This window comes from Triturus cristatus, chromosome 10, assembly GCF_964204655.1.
Source record: "Triturus cristatus chromosome 10, aTriCri1.1, whole genome shotgun sequence".
In the NCBI taxonomy this organism is placed as follows: domain Eukaryota; kingdom Metazoa; phylum Chordata; class Amphibia; order Caudata; family Salamandridae; genus Triturus; species Triturus cristatus.
Window position 1 is genome coordinate 1,214,902,338 of NC_140593.1, and position 16,506 is coordinate 1,214,918,843.

A 16,506-nucleotide genomic window follows, 5' to 3' on the forward strand; every position below is an offset into this window, starting at 1 on the left:
AGAGCCAGCAAGTCTCATGCCCCAACTCACCCAAACCATCCTGGCTTTAGAGAGCAAGCAAGTCTCATGCCCCAACTCTCCCAAACCATCCTGGCTTTAGAGAGCAAGCAAGTCTCATGCCCCAACTCACCCAAACCATCCTGGCTTTAGAGAGCAAGCAAGTCTCTCTGGGGCCAACCCACCCAAACCATCCTGGCTTTAGAGAGCCAGCAAGTCTCTCGGGGCCAACTCACCCAAACCATGCTGGCTTTAGAGAGCCAGCAAGTCTCTCGGGGCCAACTCACCCAAACCATCCTGGCTTTAGAGAGCCAGCAAGTCTCTCGGGGCCAACTCACCCAAACCATGCTGGCTTTAGAGAGCAAGTCTCTCGGGGCCAACTCACCCGAACAATCCTGGCTTTAGAGAGCAAGTCTCTGGGAACAACTCACCCAAACCATCCTGGCTTTAGAGAGCAAGTCTCTGGGAACAACTCACCCAAACCATCCTGCCTTCAGAGAGCCAGCAAGTCTCATGCCCCAACTCACCCAAACCATCCTGGCTTTAGAGAGCAAGCAAGTCTCATGCCCCAACTCTCCCAAACCATCCTGGCTTTAGAGAGCAAGCAAGTCTCATGCCCCAACTCACCCAAACCATCCTGGCTTTAGAGAGCAAGCAAGTCTCTCTGGGGCCAACCCACCCAAACCATCCTGGCTTTAGAGAGCCAGCAAGTCTCTCGGGGCCAACTCACCCAAACCATGCTGGCTTTAGAGAGCCAGCAAGTCTCTCGGGGCCAACTCACCCAAACCATCCTGGCTTTAGAGAGCCAGCAAGTCTCTCGGGGCCAACTCACCCAAACCATGCTGGCTTTAGAGAGCAAGTCTCTCGGGGCCAACTCACCCGAACAATCCTGGCTTTAGAGAGCAAGTCTCTGGGAACAACTCACCCAAACCATCCTGGCTTTAGAGAGCAAGTCTCTGGGAACAACTCACCCAAACCATCCTGCCTTTAGAGAGCCAGCAAGTCTCTTGGGGCCAACTCACCCAAACCACCCTGGCTTCAGAGAGCCAGCAAGTCTCATGCCCCAACTCACCCAAACCATCCTGGCTTTAGAGAGCAAGCAAGTCTCATGCCCCAACTCACCCAAACCATCCTGGCTTTAGAGAGCAAGCAAGTCTCATGCCCCAACTCACCCAAACCATCCTGGCTTTAGAGAGCAAGCAAGTCTCATGCCCCAACTCACCCAAACCATCCTGGCTTTAGAGAGCAAGCAAGTCTCATGCCCCAAGTCACCCAAACCATCCTGGCTTTAGAGAGCAAGTCTCTCTGGGGCCAACTCACCCGAACAATCCTGGCTTTTCCATCTTTAGAGGGACACTGAAACCCGTTCACTTTAGTCCCTTGAGATGCTAGTCAAGAATCTGCCCCACTAAGTACATTGATAGATGGGGTGATACGTTGCCCACAAGCTGCCAGATGGGAATGGTACTTACTACAGCTTGGTGAAAAGCTTAAACAGTGCTAAATTTAAGACTAAAGGAGCGATGTGATGTACGACTGGCGTTGTGAACGTGCATAGCACAGACTGGAGAAGTAGTTCAAAGAACCACAGAAGGCCCTCTGAGTAAAGCGCTATCCATGCACCGGCAGCATCAGCACCAGTCTGGGAAGGAGCGGGTGTTGGTGCAACTGGAGAAATGACTTGCTAAGGTCCGTCTCCTCCCGGGTCTCCATGCCTCTATCAGAGGACAACTATCTGAACCGAAGAATTCTTACTTGCAAAACATACAACTTGGAAGACAGGACTATTCATTTGGGTCAAAATAAGTGCAACTCAATCAAATGTGTTTGGAAGGTGTGAAGTCATTTGGGACTTAAGGTGCAGAGGATCACGAGCGGATGAGAATTTAGCCCTCTGCCCAAAGGCCTCCAAGCGCGGATTGTGGTAATAGCACAAACGCAAGCAACAGCTCCACCTGATCAAATTATCCCCTTCCACCCACAACATCCTGTTTGAAGAAAAGATCTTATATTAGGAAATACAATCCCACTGTCCTAGAGAAACTGCTGAAGCCCATTTCTGCCAGGGCTTCAACCCTCACCCAAGGGGGATGGAATTCTGCAATGCAGCGGCGTTTTGTGCAGAACTAAGCTCGCCGTAGTTAAAAAGCCACCATTTACTGCATGAGCTGCAGATCTAACCACAATGGTTCCCACCTCAAACTGATCAAAAGGAACTCAAAGCGGAAAGCCCTCTGCAAGGTGGACTCGTCCTCTTCCGCTGCCAACAGCTGTATTTGGGTGGTACTAATGAGTGGGAACCTTTGCCCAGATAGTGCCCGTGTGAAAACAATTACACAACGATGACGAGAGGTGCACTGCAGGGGATAGTTTGCCTTTCGCTGGATAATTCGCCCCTTCCCGGCGCGCAATTCCAGTACCCCACCCCCACTCCATGCACTGGGTTCTGATCCGTTTCCCAGTAAATGCAAGGCATGCATCCGCCCGAGCCCTACACTTAGAGGGTTCAGAAACCCTCGGCTGGGTCCGCCACACCTGCATGAAACCCCCAGCACCCAGGGCACTGGGTGGATTCATGTCACACTGGTTAAAGGGCGATGCCAGGCACCGGGGGTCACGCCGTTCTGCCTCCAGCACAGAGGGCCCACGGCACAGGTCTGTGCAGAGAGGCAGAGAACGGGCCATTCGATGGGAGAGCCGCTCTGCCGCACCACACATGCGGCCGCACTCGGCGGAAGCCTCCCCTGCCCTCCCCGGCAGCACAAGGTGCAGTGGGCGGGAGAGGGTCAGAGGTTGAGACAAGCGGCAGCATCGAGCAGCCGGCGCTGAACTCTTCGGACTATCCATGCGCCTCAAGTGACCGATCAGAGGCGGCATCCAGAGCGTGCAAGCCCCTCTGACCACCCCTTTTCATGTCCCGCAAGGAAGTTTATTATTGTAAATTTGTAATCTATGCCTGTACAGTCTTCACCCTGTTGTGTTTGTGCGACTGCCATCTATTGTTTTATTTTACCCGTTCTGGTTTGTTTCTGCAACGTGTAAATGTGTAATATTCTCCTCCTGTCCCCTACTTGGTTCTATTGTGAAGCGCTCTGGCACCCTCGGGTAAAGTCCGCGCTATATAAAAATGCGTTAAATAAATCCAAAATCTAATCGGCAAGTACAAGTGAAACGGAGGCCGTGGGTCGCACGAAGCGCTATATCGATGCTAACGGCGCTGTGCACGAGAGCGGGCGTGTGGGCGCGTCCGTCTGCAGCAGCCACCAGGCTGCAGGTCTGCTTCCATCTGCTTGGACATGTTTTAAACCCTCTTGCTGCGTCGAGCGAGCTTGGAGGGTGCTGCGACGAGCCCCGCGGATTGTTCACATTCCAGAGGGCTTCCTGGCACTGGAGCAAAGAACAGGCCCCCGCCTCCCCCACCAGGAGCGCTTCCCGGCCCCCGCCTCCCGGGCTCCACAAGTCCCAAGCAGCATTCCTGGCGTCCTCCGCGGCTGCCCGGCCCCGCCGTAGGGCACCACTGCCCCATGCCGGAGAGCCAGGCCTGGCACACATCCGCGCGTGAAGGAACATGCTCCATTCAACAGGGCACGCACCGCTGGGAGCCAGGCCTGACGCACATATGAGGGCACGTGAAGGGACGTGCTCCATCCTGCAGGGCACGCACGCACCGCTGGGAGCCAGGCCTGGCACGCGCTTCCCAGGGCGCGTGAAGGAACATGCTCCATTCAACAGGGCACGCACCGCTGGGAGCCAGGCCTGACGCACATCTGAGGGCACGTGAAGGGACGTGCTCCATCCTGCAGAGCACGCACGCACCGCTGGGAGCCAGGCCTGGCGCACATCTGAGGGCACCCTCTACCCCTTGCCGGAGAGCTAGGCCTGACGCACATCTGAGGGCGCGTGAAGAGACGTGCTCCATCCAACAAGGCTCAATTTCGGCCTCTCGAGTGAAAATATAATAAATCTTAATTTTGCAGAGGCGCTGCCCTTTCATGCATCTTAAAAGAGAATCGTTACAGTTCCAAAAAACAAGTACAGGTGCACCACACTTCAATGGGTCGGGAAGAGCAATAATACAATTCATTCCCCACATCAAAGTTATTCAAAAGTAGTTCATTTTTATTCAAAATAATACGAAAGGCTAATTAGTGCTAATTGAGGGGTTTAGACCATATGCAAAACGTGGCATGAAACACACCCAACAGTGGAGCCCTCTATAGGCCAGCACCTAAACGGCTATCCTTTCCAAGTTTGTATCCCTATATAGTTGCTAGGGGTACGTGCGCACACTGAATCGCACCCACTAACATTTCAGAACTGAAGCATTTTAACTATTTATACAGAGATGCCATTTTTGTTGCTTATTTATCATATGCAACTAACCATTGACAAAGCCAATAGTCCTGGCTTGCTGTAGGTGTAATGTGTAATGTTGCTCGTTATATTTATTATATATCTGGATGCAAAGACAGAAAAAAATCCGCAAAATACCAGTCGGGCGGCACAGAATGCTAATCAGAGTTCTAACGTAGTGTTTCAAGCTACGCCCGTAATTATATCAGCTATGCACCCTTGAGAAACCCGCCGTTTTTTCATCCCACTTAAGGCCCTGGCACCCCCTACCCCATGCCGGAGAGCCAGGCCTGACGCACACCTGAGGGTACGTGAAGGGCACGCGCCCCTGGAAGCCAGAACATCCACACGCCCGAGAAGGTGAACTTGAGCAAGGAAGAGAGGCCAAGGGGCCGCAGGGGGTGAGCACAGGTGTGCGCCAGAGAGTCCGAGTGAGACGATGCCCCAGCCAGACCCAGGTAGGGCAGCCCGGGGGGGGGGGGGGGGGGGAAATCAGGGAGAGACCCTGAAGGGGAGGAGAGGAGAAGCTGCTGGAAGTCACCCCTGGTCCTCCGCAGCTCCTGGATCAGAGTCCACGGTGAGCCTGGTAAATGGTGCGGGAGGAGAACCCCTGGGAGAAACCAGCACAGGCATGTTTTACTGGACAAGCAGGCCCCTCGATCGAAGACCAGAATAACAAACCCCCTACTGACCTGAACTCCAGGGAGCGCACGTGGGTCCCCTTGGGAGTTGGTGGTAAAAAGAAACATTGCGAGAGTGTGGAGGGCCCAGAGCCCACCGAGAATAGCAGAATGGAGTAAAGATCTGGACTGGTGTATGGGCACGGAAAACTCCATATACGAAGCCAGAGGGTGCCCGAAATAAGTGGACGCAAATATGGGGCAATGGAATGTCCATAGGGGAGAGATGTGAACCTCCAAGATCAGCAGGGAATATTCTCAGTGGGATTTAACTACGTCCAATTGAAAATTGTCATTTTGTTTGGAGATGATGCTTTAAAGTATTACTCGCATTGTACCAATGTATTGCCAATCTGTACAAGTCGATCACGCATGTGTCAAGCCTTGTTTTCAATAAAGTTAATTAAAAGAAAAAAAAATAACCAACACAACAGGTGACTGGGCAAGACCCTCACACATTCTGGCAAATGGAAGCAACCACACACCTAGGCAAGCGTCATCCCGCCACTCGGCCTAGAACCACCTAGGACAAACCAGCACCACTACCCCTCAAGCCAAGCAGTGCCAGCCCCTCACCCATGTAGCCAGTACCACCGACTCAAATGCTGCCAACCACACGCAGAGACTTGAGCCATCTGCACCACCAGGTCAAGGCAAACAGCACCCCCCGTGCAGCAAGCCCCACTGGCTCCAGGGCAAGAGCCACCAACATCCGGCAAACAGAAGCACCCCCGCCCCCACAAATACTGGCAAGGGGCCAGCAGACTCCCAGGCAATGACACAGCAAGTCATGCACACTCTGGGTCATTCATCCCCACCCGAACCAGCGACTACAGCCAGCTAAACCCTGAGCAATGTGCACCACCCCAGCTGAGACGAGCAGCCGGACCCACATCACGGGCAACCACAGCCGATCCAGGGGCAACCAGCGTCACCCCAAAGCTGGGGTGACAGACACCCCAGGCACGTACCACCACTCAACCAGGTGAGTACCACCACCACTCATGGCAAGAGTGCCACCCACAACCCATGTCAGACAGTACCCAGAGCTCTGGGACAAGTGACCCACAAGGTAGGCAACCAGCTGTGTGGGATGCGAGTGTCCCACCTACACAGTCAACTGGCAGACGATCCAGTAGGTCCATCTGGCCACAATGACAGATACGGAAAGAGCGACTACTGTATTGCAAAGTATTTGTCACGCCACAAAAACCAAGGAAAGATGTAAAAACTGCTGTAAGACCAGTGGTCCATTCCTCGCCCACATTCGAGACAGCACTATGGATGCAGCAGGGCACGTCCTCACCAGGACTGATACGCGCAGTGGTCCATGTGAGGTTTACACATGGAGATTCTACCAGAGAGGATCTGCTTGGGTGGCAGGAGAGCATGAAGGACACTGGTGTGCAGACACGAAGGATAAAACGGGCTCTCAGGTCAGGGGTCCTACCTTGTAGGAACTGAGTTCAGGAGCCGCCTACTAGGGTTGGAAGAGCTCGTTCCATGGTTCTAAGAGCAGGCCTGGGTGTCAAACCATCATCCAGGCTTTTTGGAATTCTGCCCCTAGTGTGCACCCCAACTTTCCTGGAAGGTGATGGGCACTATTCACGCTTCCCAAGATGCATTTACTACAATAGCCTATAAAGGTTAAAAACAAACACTGCCCATGAAGCTAAAAGTACAAACTCTGAGGAGTGGAGTCGCTCCATGATATATTACAGAGGTCTTACCAAAAGATGAGAAGGGACACCGGAACAAAGAGTGCATAACGTGCATTTGTAAGGCACACGTTCACCCGTAGGTATATAGTCACTGAACAGATGTTTGTTACCCAACTCAATTTTACTCATTTTATCGACCTCAGATGGGGGAAAAGGCTGAGTGGACCCGCCGGGATTTGAACCTGTGACCATGAGGTCGAACACTAGTCCCTGCAGTGGGTGCATTAGTCCACTGAGCCACCAGACCCAGCTTGGCTTCAAGAAGTCAGCCTGAGGGTGAAAAGATGGTGAGCAAGGCGCTGCACCCAGAAGCCATGGATCTGACTCTAGGAGCTAAGGAATACTGAGCAGGTCAACAGAAAAGCAGGCAGCACAGGATGGCCCACAAAGAACCACTCAACAGGGCTCCCAACTCACCTGTCCAAGTACATGGACCATTGCTGGACTTGTACACTTGGCAGTCCAACACCTGCAGACCAGGCGAACTCCCACAAGATGGAGGCACACGTCTGCTCTGGCCTGGTATTAAGAACAAGCCTTTAGACTACGGAGACTCAAAGTCTGAGATTCACTCAACACTACAGTTCTACGGGCTTTCACCAACCCAATGCCACACGTCCAGCTCCACGGTCTACATCACCCAACCAGGCACTGCACTACCGCGAGTGTGCCTGCCAGCATCTCTGTCCGCATCTAGTCAGCACCAGCAGCTTGTAAGCAGGTTCCATCACTTCGGGTCGGACACACATTGGTGATGTAATTTGGTATACACTCCTGTACTCCACCAACAGACTAGCCTTCCTCCCACCAACCTGCTGCGGTAAAAAATGGTCGGAATGCTGAATAAATCAAACATTTACCCCCAGTCATGAGATCCGAGTTAAATACATTGTTTTTTGCTCACAACGCCACCCCAGTTTGGACCCAGCCATATGCAAATCCGTTTTGACCCTGCTTCCCCATGGGAACAGTCCAGCCCGAACTGCCAAGCTGCGTTCTCCCTGGACCAGAAACGAGTATCCTGGGATCGGTTTTGGGGCAACACCCCTTATCAGCCAGGCTAGCTTGAATCCAGTGGCAGAGCGAGCACGGGACCCACGTCTGGGCATACCCTTCCCACTTAGGGCAAAAAATGCTGCGGCAACAAATGGACAGAATACTGAATATATCAAATGTTCACCCAGTCAAGGGAACTGGGTTAGAACCATCGTCCCTGGCTAGCTGTGCCAATGGTTTCAAGCTAGCCTGGCTGGAGAGGGGTGATACCTCGCAACCGGTCCCAGGATACAGGCTTCTGGCTTGGCAGTTCGGGGCGGACTCGGACTGTTCCCATGGGCAGCAGGCTCAAGAATGTATATGGCGGGGTGCAAACTGGGGTGGGGTGGTGAGCAAAAGAACATGATTTAACCCGCATCTTTTGAGTGAGGGAGAGTGTTCAGCATTCAGTCCATCTTTTCTAGCCGCAGCATTTCACACCAGTTCCCGCCGCTGCACAGTAAACAGGACAGGGACAGCCAGATCCGCTCAACGGCCCAGTCTGACGCTTTGCACCGCGCCTTCTAACAAAATGTTCAGGAAGTTGGCAGAGCCCTTCATGTCAGCTGCGGGCCGGTGGCCAAGCGCCTCTTGGCTTCTTCTCCCAGCCAGCGCTGGAGAGGAGACAAACATTGCACGCTCGGTGACGGTGCAGGGGGCGTCCCCTCGCGCACAGCATCACGTGGCGCGCACGAGGGAAGCGACTGGAAACACCAGGGCTGCGCGAGGCAGCGAGCATCGGGCGCGCGCTCCCCACTGGGGAGCTCACGCGCCAGCCCGGCCAGGTAGAGCAGGGGTGGTCCGCGGAGGGGGCAGGTGGGAGAAGGGGCGAGAGCTGCAGCTGATCAGGGGGCGGTGGGAGAAGGGGCGAGAGCTGCAGCTGATCTTACAGCTCCCACGTTGGTGCTAGTGAGGCCCAATCACACATCACTTAGTGAAGATCCGAAAGAGAGGGGCACTTCGTATCCTGTTGCCTCATCATTTGCACCAGTCCCTGCCGCCCTCGTCTAAAAGACAAACGGACTCACTCCACCGATCGCAGGAGCGTGGGCTATACAGGCCCTGGCACACAGGAGCGTGGCGAGCGCGAGCTATACAAGCCCTGGCACACAGGAGCGAGCCGAGCGCGAGCTATACAGGCCCTGGCACACAGGAGCGAGCCGAGCGCGAGCTATACAGGCCCTGGCACACAGGAGCGAGCCGAGCGCGAGCTATCCAGGCCCTGGCACACAGGAGCCGAGCGCGGGCTATCCAGGCCCTGGTACACACGAGCTGGGGCTATGCAAGCCCTGGTACACACGAGCTGGGGCTATGCAAGCCCTGGTACACACGAGCGTGGGCTATGCAAGCCCTGGTACACACGAGCGTGGGCTATGCAAGCCCTGGTACACACGAGCGTGGGCTATGCAAGCCCTGGTACACACGAGCGTGGGCTATGCAAGCCCTGGTACACACGAGCGTGGGATATACCAGCCCTGGTACACAGGAGCAGAGCGTGGGATATACAGGCCCTGGTACACACAAGGGTGGCATATGCAAGCCCTGGTACACACAAGGGTGGCATATACAAGCCTTAGTACACAGGAGCCGAGCATGGGATATACAAGCCCTGGTACACACGAGCGTGGGATATACAAGCCCTGGTACACACTAGCGTGGGATATACAAGCCCTGGTACACACTAGCGTGGGATATACAAACCCTGGTACACACAAGGGTGGCATATGCAAGCCCTGGTACACACAAGGGTGGCATATGCAAGCCCTGGTACACACAAGGGTGGGGTATACAAGCCTTGGTACACACAAGGGTGGCATATGCAAGCCTTGGTACACAGGAGCCGAGAGGGGGATATACAAACCCTGGTACACAGGAGCCGAGAGGGGGATATACAAGCCCTGGTACACACACAAGGGTGGCATATGCAAGCCCTGGCACACACACAAGGGTGGCATATGCAAGCCCTGGCGCACACACACAAGGGTGGCATATGCAAGCCCTGGCACACACACAAGGGTGGCATATGCAAGCCCTGGCACACACAAGGGTGGCATATGCAAGCCCTGGCACACACAAGGGTGGCATATGCAAGCCCTGGCACACACAAGGGTGGCATATGCAAGCCCTGGCACACACAAGGGTGGCATATGCAAGCCCTGGCACACACACAAGGGTGGCATATGCAAGCCCTGGCACACACACAAGGGTGGCATATGCAAGCCCTGGCACACACACAAGGGTGGCATATGCAAGCCCTGGCACACACACAAGGGTGGCATATGCAAGCCCTGGCACACACACAAGGGTGGCATATGCAAGCCCTGGCACACACAAGGGTGGCATATGCAAGCCCTGGCACACACAAGGGTGGCATATGCAAGCCCTGGCACACACAAGGGTGGCATATGCAAGCCCTGGCACACACAAGGGTGGCATATGCATGCCCTGGTACACACAAGGGTGGTATATGCATGCCCTGGTACACACAAGGGTGGCATATGCATGCCCTGGTACACACAAGGGTGGCATATGCATGCCCTGGTACACACAAGGGTGGCATATGCATGCCCTGGTACACACAAGGGTGGCATATGCATGCCCTGGTACACAAGGGTGGCAAGCATGGGATATACAAGCCATGGTACACGAGTGCTAAAAGCGTGGGATATACAAACCCTGGTACACAGGAGCGCGAGATATACAAGCCCTGGTATACAGGAGCATGGTGAGCATGAGTTATCCAAGCCCTGTACACATAAGCGTGGGATATACAAGCCCTGGTACACAGAAGCCGAACAAGGGATATACAAGCCCTGGTACACAGAAGCGGAGAAGGGGGATATACAAGTCATGGTACACAGGAGCGTGGGATATACCAGCCCTGGTACACACAAGCGTGGCATATACAAGCCTTGGTACACAGGAGCAGAGCGTGGGATATACAAGCCCTGGTACACACGAGCATGGGATATACAAGCCCTGGTACACACGAGCATGGGATATACAAGCCCTGGTACACACGGGCATGGGATATACAAGCCCTGGTACACACGGGCATGGGATATACAAGCCCTGGTACACAGGAGCAGAGAGGGGGATATACAGGTCCTGGTACACACAAGGGTGGCATATGCAAGCCCTGGTACACACAAGGGTGGCATATGCAAGCCCTGGTACACACAAGGGTGGCATATGCAAGCCCTGGTACACACAAGGGTGGCATATGCAAGCCCTGGTACACACAAGGGTGGCATATGCAAGCCCTGGTACACACAAGGGTGGCATATGCAAGCCCTGGTACACACTAGCGTGGGATATACAAGCCCTGGTACACACTAGCGTGGGATATACAAGCCCTGGTACACACAAGGGTGGCATATGCATGCCCTGGTACACAAGGGTGGCAAGCATGGGATATACAAGCCATGGTACACGAGTGCTAAAAGCGTGGGATATACAAACCCTGGTACACAGGAGCGCGAGATATACAAGCCCTGGTATACAGGAGCATGGTGAGCATGAGTTATCCAAGCCCTGGTACACAGGAGCGGAGAAGGGGGATATACAAGTCATGGTACACAGGAGCGTGGAATATACCAGCCCTGGTACACACAAGCGTGGCATATACAAGCCCTGGTACACACAAGGGTGGCATATACAAGCCTTGGTACACAGGAGCAGAGTGTGGGATATACAAGCCCTGGTACACACGAGCATGGGATATACAAGCCCTGGTACACACGAGCATGGGGTATAGAAGCCCTGGTACACACGAGCGTGGGGTATACAAGCCCTGGTACACACGAGCGTGGGGTATACAAGCCCTGGTACACACGAGCGTGGGGTATACAAGCCCTGGTACACACGAGCGTGGGGTATACAAGCCCTGGTACACACGAGCGTGGGGTATACAAGCCCTGGTACACACGAGCGTGGGGTATACAAGCCCTGGTACACACGAGCGTGGGGTATACAAGCCCTGGTACACAGGAGCCGAGAGGGGGATATACAGGTCCTGGTACACACAAGGGTGGCATATGCAAGCCCTGGTACACACAAGGGTGGCATATACAAGCCCTGGTACACAGGAGCGTGGGATATACAAGCCCTGGTACACACTAGCGTGGGATATACAAGCCCTGGTACACACTAGCGTGGGATATCCAAGCCCTGGTACACACTAGCGTGGGATATCCAAGCCCTGGTACACACACTAGCGTGGGATATCCAAGCCCTGGTACACACACAAGGGTGGCATATGCAAGCCCTGGTACACACACAAGGGTGGCATATGCAAGCCCTGGTACACACACAAGGGTGGCATATGCAAGCCCTGGTACACACACAAGGGTGGCATATGCAAGCCCTGGTACACACACAAGGGTGGCATATGCATGCCCTGGTACACACACAAGGGTGGCATATGCATGCCCTGGTACACACACAAGGGTGGCATACGCATGCCCTGGTACACACACAAGGGTGGCATACGCATGCCCTGGTACACACACAAGGGTGGCATACGCATGCCCTGGTACACACACAAGGGTGGCATACGCATGCCCTGGTACACACAAGGGTGGCATACGCATGCCCTGGTACACACAAGGGTGGCATACGCATGCCCTGGTACACACAAGGGTGGCATACGCATGCCCTGGTACACACAAGGGTGGCATACGCATGCCCTGGTACACACAAGGGTGGCATATGCATGGGATATACAAGCCATGGTACACGAGTGCTGAAAGCGTGGGATATACAAACCCTGGTACACAGGAGCGCGAGATATACAAGCTCTGGTATACAGGCGCATGGTGAGCATGAGTTATACAAGCCCTGGTACACAGGAGCGTGGCAAGCGTGGGATACGCAAGCCCCGGCACACAGGGGCGTGGGATACGCAAGCCCCGGCACACAGGGGCGTGGGATACGCAAGCCCCGGCACACAGGGGCGTGGGATACGCAAGCAAGCCCCGGCACACAGGGGCGTGGGATACGCAAGCAAGCCCCGGCACACAGGGGCGTGGGATACGCAAGCAAGCCCCGGCACACAGGGGCGTGGGATACGCAAGCAAGCCCCGGCACACAGGGGCGTGGGATACGCAAGCAAGCCCCGGCACACAGGGGCGTGGGATACGCAAGCAAGCCCCGGCACACAGGGGCGTGGGATACGCAAGCAAGCCCCGGCACACAGGAGCGTGGGATACACAAGCCCCGGCACACAGGAGCTTAGGATACGCAAGCCCCGGTACACAGGGGCGTTGCAAGCATATATACACTGCCTGCTATACAGGAGCATGTCGAGCATAAGGTATAATACACTGCTATACAGGAGCACGGCGAGCATAGGGTATAATAAATACTCTGCTATACAGGAGCACTGCGTGCATAGGATACACAGGTTCTGGCTGAGCTCGGTAGCCCAGGTCCCCGTTTCCAGCCTCCCTCCACAACCCCTTCGCTTCCGGTCCACACTGCAGGCGGTGAGCGTTGCCAGACCACGGACATGAAGTGTAAGCTAGAGGCTGCCCAGGGGGAGCCTCGGAGGCGATCAGCTACCGCTGGGCCCAGACAACTGCAGCTCCCAAGAACATTCCTTATTTGAATGAAAAACGAGGCTGCGAGATACCAAGAGCCTCGAGGAGGCAGAGCCGTGAGTCAGCGCTTGAGAAGGGTGGGGGTGCTGCTGTTCACTGCACAGAGCTGGCCATATAAGGGGCTCTGTGCAGCATCCAGCACTTCCGGCGAGGCTCGAGGGACAGGCGGGAACAGAAGGGGCTCAACCACCACCAGTCTTGGGCCTACGGGGATCCTCGTTCTGCCAAATGATTCGCTTTTCAAAACCACGCAGATTAAAAAGATTGCTTTATTAACGTTAGTGGTGTCTAAAAACGTTTGCATATAGAAACAAAGAAGTTGAGTGGGGAGAAACCCACTCTGCGAGACGGGATACAGAAGCCAATATGGCAGCCACCTTGCCACACTTCCAATATGGCAGCCACCTTGCCACACTTCCAATATGGCAGCCACCTTGCCACACTTCCAATATGGCAGCCACCTTGCCACACTTCCAATATGGCAGCCACCTTGCCACACTTCCAATATGGCAGCCACCTTGCCACACTTCCAATATGGCAGCCACCTTGCCACACTTCAGGCCCTTCAGCTCCCGGGGAGGGGGGGGGGGGGGGGCCTCTGAAGCGTTCTTCGGTGAGTCTGAGCCGTAAGCCAGAGACCCCAGGTGTGGTTTCTCATACACGGCAACTCCCCCGCAATAACCTAGGTCAATATGTGCAATGTACCAATAGCCCGCCCTGGTGCAAATCACTAGTACTATAAATGCATCTCCAAGGCACTCTGCGTCACTCAACTGGCGGTCCACAGAACAGGAATGTACTTCCTAAAAGAAATGCTGTGCCTCCCACTCAGACTCCTCGGTGTAGAAGGGCAGATCTTCCGAACCTCCGAACCTCGGAATGTCGAAGTCCTGCATGGGTGGGCCTCCTTTGAATTCGAGGTGGTCCACTTCTGAACCCCTCTACTAGCTGGATAAAGGTCTGTATTTCCACCTGGAGTTCAGAAGAGCGGTCACCAAACTCTTAACTGCAACCCAAGAGCGAGCCACCTAATGTCAAGCATGGTTCTACGTACCCTACACCCAGCCGGAGCTGGTATGCAACTCCTAGCACAGTCCTATGAACCCATCATTGGCATTCCCAAGGACCGCTGAAGGTCATTGGCATACTCAGACGGCTGAGGTGGTATGCAACGTCTGGCACGGATCTGCGGACCCATTGCTGGCACACTTAACAGGATAGCACCAAGTCAACTGACAGGATTGGAGACCACCCCCTCCCTCAACACCCAACTGCCACAAAGGTCACTCTGAACACTTCACCACACAAGCGGGCAGCCTCATGCGACTGCCTAGTTCAGCACTTCTGGACCGAGCCAAAGGTACCAAGCTCTGAGCTATACACATTCAAGAAACTCATACGCTCTACCTCAAACCCACCACCTTCAAGCACGAGCGATACACAAATCAATCCTTCTCCGAAAGGTCGCAAGAATCTGGAACTCTCTCCCGCCGAGCCTCCACCTGACCACGTCATGTCACCATGTCGTGTCCACTTAAAAAAAAAAAAATATTCAAAGGCCTTCTCTTTGAGCAACACGTGGCCTAACCTTCTCTACCTCCTCAGGCGGACGGATGATCCCCCGTGGTATTGTACCTCCGGCTTTTCACGGATAAGCACCGTTAGGATTGTGTGAAGCACTACCTCCGGGGGAGGCCAACACAGCATTCACTCCACCGCCAATGTACACGTATATTTTCTATTTGTTATGGATATGTTTTGGCTTTATTGTGAAGCGCTCCGATGCCTGTGGGGCATGTCTGTGCTACATAAACATCACAAAACTGGCGGCGGATAGGATATCACTCACCATTGTGACGGAGTAACCCGTGCGCCAAGATCTGACTCTGGCCCGGAATCATGTAACATGCTAGTGAGAAACATCAGACGCCCTTGCCCTCTGGCAATGCCAGTCCACTGCAGATGAAGGCGTTCAGCATCCGACGCCCTTGCCCTCTGGCAATGCCAGTCCACTGCAGTGAAAGGCGTTCAGCATCCGACGCCCCTAGCCCTCTGGCTCTGCCAGTCCACTGCAGATGAAGGTGTTCAGCATCTTACGCCCCTAGCCCTCTGGCAATGCCAGTCCACTGCAGATGAAGGCGTTCAGCATCCGACGCCCTTGCCCTCTGGCAATGCCAGTCCACTGCAGTGAAAGGCGTTCAGCATCCGACGCCCCTAACCCTCTGGCTCTGCCAGTCCACTGCAGATGAAGGTGTTCAGCATCTTACGCCCCTAGCCCTCTGGCAATGCCAGTCCACTGCAGTGAAAGGCATTCAACATCTGAGGCCCCTTGCCCTCTGGCTCTGCCACTCCACTGCAGTGAAAGGCATTCAACATCCCAGAGGCCCCTTGCCCTCTGGCTCTGCCACTCTTGCCCTCTGGCTCTGCCACTCCACTGCAGTGAAAGGCATTCAACATCCCAGAGGCCCCTTGCCCTCTGGCTCTGCCAGTCCACTGCAGATGAAGGCGTTCAGCATCTGACGCCCCTAGCCCTCTGGCACTGCCAGTCCACTGCAGATGAAGGCGTTCAGCATCTGACGCCCCTAGCCCTCTGGCACTGCCAGTCCACTGCAGATGAAGGCGTTCAGCATCTGACGCCCCTAGCCCTCTGGCACTGCCAGTCCACTGCAGTGAAAGGCATTCAACATCCCAGAGGCCCCTTGCCCTCTGGCTCTGCCAGTCCACTGCAGATGAAGGCGTTCAGCATCTGACGCCCCTAGCCCTCTGGCACTGCCAGTCCACTGCAGTGAAAGGCATTCAACATCCGAGGCCCCTTGCCCTCTGGCTCTGCCACTCCACTGCAGTGAAAGGCATTCAACATCCCAGAGGCCCCTATCCCTCTGGCACTGCCAGTCCACTGCAGATGAAGGCGTTCAGCATCTGACGCCCCTAGCCCTCTGGCTCTGCCAGTCCACTGCAGATGAAGGCGTTCAGCATCTGACGCCCCTAGCCCTCTGGCAATGCCAGTCCACTGCAGTGAAAGGCATTCAACATCCGAGGCCCCTTGCCCTCTGGCTCTGCCACCCCACTGCAGTGAAAGGCATTCAACATCCCAGAGGCCCCTTGCCCTCTGGCTCTGCC

General features: G+C 54.8%; 1 protein-coding gene across 4 annotated transcripts in view; it reads right to left on the bottom strand.

Moving 5' to 3' along the window:
* The window catches only part of FLNA (filamin A), a 353,926-nt gene that overhangs the window by 127,420 nt on the left and 210,000 nt on the right, over positions 1-16,506 (bottom strand). The window lies entirely within an intron of this gene.